We start from the raw sequence: 3,397 nt of genomic DNA, 5'->3' as shown, positions 1-3,397 counted from the left end.
GGAAATGAGGGTCCCCTGCCCAGGCCTGACGCCTCTGGCACAGGCGTCAGGCCTGGGCAAGGGGCCGATCCTGCGATTGGAGATTGATGGGGGTCAATGCCTGAGGGCTCCCAGTATGTGAGAGGGGGCAGGCTGGGCTGAGGGACACTCCCCCTCACCCCCACCCAGTGCACGAATTTCGTGCACCGGGCCCCTAGTAGGTAATAAAATACATTTCTGATATAATCTTCATGATTCTCAATTTACCTACGGTTACTAGTTTGAGTTTTTGTGAGTGTTTTGTCAAATAAGAACCGGTATTTACTTCTTTGAAATTAAACCTTTATAAAGCCACTGTCAAATTATATTGACAAAAATGGATCTACGCATCTTTTCTTGCAGGATTTTATAAAGAATAATATTTAGATAATACAGGATTTAACACTGTATTTCTATTATTAAAAAAATAAGTAAAATTAGCATTAGAGAATAAAAAGATAAAGCCAAATCCTTGAACATCAAAGATTTTATATTATTTTCACACATTTGGATCAGAAGGGAGGCAACAGGCTTTCTTATTGTGTTCATATTTTAGTGTTATTTTTAGAAGAATTATGCTGTTCTTCATCACTATTGAAAATAGAATTGGCTTAGAATTAGATAGAATTGCAGTCCTAGCTAGGCTGTTAGCCAGGGCCGCAATCTCATTGAAGACTCAATTGGGCAGGAAGTTGGGGAGAGGGATGAGTAGAGAGAGGAGCAATTCACTTCCAAATTCACTCAGTTAGTTGCTGGCAGGCTTTGATTCCTTGTCATTCATGGCTGTCTACATGCTGCCTCACCCAGAGGAAGTGATCCAAGAGAGAGAAAATGGAGTTCCCAAGATGCGAGACACAGTCTTTCTATAACCTAATATTAAAAGTGAGATTTCTCCACATTTGCTGTATTCTCTTCAGGAGAAGCAAGTCACTACGTCCAGCCCACACTCCAGGGGATAGGATTGCACAAATTCATGAATATGAGGAAGTGAGGACTGTTGAGGCCACGTTCGAGGCTGCCTACAGGTTTCATTTTAAACCTGTTCTTGCCACTACACTGTGTTGAACTGTAACAGATAATTTTCTGGAGTTAAAGTTACTAAACATTGAACAGAGTATTTTGGAAGAGTGTAGGATCTTCATCTCTGATGTCTTTAATAATAGGGCATTTTTTCACCTATTTGAGGAGGTTTAATTTTACTTTCTTATCTGTAGGTAAGAAGTACAGTGCATGTGGTGTGATATAGACCGGGATTTTAGTAACTATCCAGTGGAGTAATTAATCAGATGAGACAACTAATTTTTTTTCTAGGCCTAGCTTCCTTACCACAAAAATTTGGAAATAAGACCAACCTTTAAGCTCACTTCAAACTATAGCAAGTAATATGTCTCCAATTCTGTTAGAGCTTTGAAACAATGACTCTCAATATCTTCTCATCTTCAGGACTGACCTTACTTATAAGTAAATTAAATGATAAATAACTATCCCAGGATATGACATAGAGGCAAAAAAAAAAAAAAAATGTTGTGCACCAAAATCTGTGTCACTCTGGCTTGAATTGCTATATTAGATTACTTTTTTCTACTTATTATTAAAAGCTTCTACTAAAATGCAAATGTGCTATCTGGAATAACAAATTAAACTATCATCCCAAATTAATATTTAACTAAATTTGTTTATCTTGTTAATTAACATATCTGCTGGTAAGGACCCAAAAAACTGGGTAAGGAAACAAGTTTTTAATGAATTTCTTTAAAAAAGGGTTTTAAAGTTTGGAAGAATAGACTCAAAAGAAACTGTGTATGAGGAGAGAGGAGTGGCCAATATCCTCAACAGTAAAATATATGTACAGGCACATAGAATGATGAAGTCAAATCTAGAGAAAACAAAACTACTAATATAAGCAGACTTCTGCTGAAGACACTACATCCTTTAATACCTCTATGTGGAAAGTCTTTATTTAAACACATCCCCATATACATAACTTTTCATTGCCAAAATATTTCTTCCTCTGCCTCAGACAGCCATTCTCATAGCCATCCCATTGGATGTTGTTTTTGCCTCTCCAGCTACAGTCAGCTCGTTCATTTACCCTGCATTCCATACAATCCCTCCTGTCTATGCTTCCATTCTTCTTCACATTAGATCTTAAGATTGATTCACAAAAGTACTATACCCTCTACACTTCTCTCAGCTCTTCATATCTCTCATCATCACACTAAAAATATATAAAAATAAAAAATTTAAAACACCAACTTTGAATGAACCCAGCTGTCTTATTTGTCCTACACCTGTGCAGCTGAACAATGTGAGAGAGGAAAAAAAAGAACATGTTAGCTTTACTATAAATTTATGATGACCAAAATAAACAATCAACCCTGCCAAGCCAGCCAGCCTGCTGCTTCTCTGAACACTCCAAACCCACCTCTAGTATCAGGAAATTGAGATATGCACTTCTCTCTGCCTAGGACTCGCCCACCATTCACAACTTCTTTTCACCCTTCAAGTTTCAGTTTGAATAACACCACCAGAAAGAGGGTTTCTCTGACCATATGTACATATCCTCCACTCCCTGTTCAGTTAAAATATTTAATAACATCTGTTCATATGCCTCATACTTAATCAAAATTAGTACTTATATATTTACTTATTTGTTATCCACTTACTAGAGGCCCGGTGCATGAATTCGTGCACCAGTGGGGTCCCTCAGCCTGGCCTGGGATATTGGGCCGAAACCGGCTCTCTGACATCCCCCGAGGGCTCTCATATCCCCCGAGAGGGCATAGGCCAGGCTGAGGGACCACACTGGTGCACAATCGGGACCAGGGAGGGACCACAGGAGGGCTCAGGGCCTGTCTGGCCCGTCTCACTCAGTCCTGATCGGCAGGACCACAGCAGAAGCTAACCTACCAGTCGGAGCATTTGGTCTCTGATAGTCAGTACACATCATAGCAACTGGTGAACCGGTCGACTGTCTGGCCCCTGGTGGTCAGTGCACATCATAGTGAGTGGCTGAGTGGCCTTAGCATATCATTAGCATATTATGATTTTATTGGTTGAACAGATGACTGGACAACCAGACACTTAGCATATTAGACTTTTATTATATAGGATCATTTCTCTTCCACTATACACTGTAAGATCCAGAGGACCTATGACTATAATTTGTCAACTTTTTATAGCATGCATACTGGCTAGGGCATAGTAGGTGTCCAATAAATACTTGTTGAATAAATAAATGAACAAATTACTGTACAGTCTTCATGTTTACGGCCAGGAGGGGCCCTGTTTACATCTCTTCAAAATTCTAGAAGCTTCCCTCTATCCATTTGTTTCTTTAATCAATCAGTATTCTTTTAAACACAGATATTTCTAATGG

This window comes from Myotis davidii, unplaced genomic scaffold (genome assembly GCF_000327345.1).
Source record: "Myotis davidii unplaced genomic scaffold, ASM32734v1 scaffold68, whole genome shotgun sequence".
NCBI lineage: Eukaryota > Metazoa > Chordata > Mammalia > Chiroptera > Vespertilionidae > Myotis > Myotis davidii.
This window is presented reverse-complemented; position numbering follows the sequence as displayed.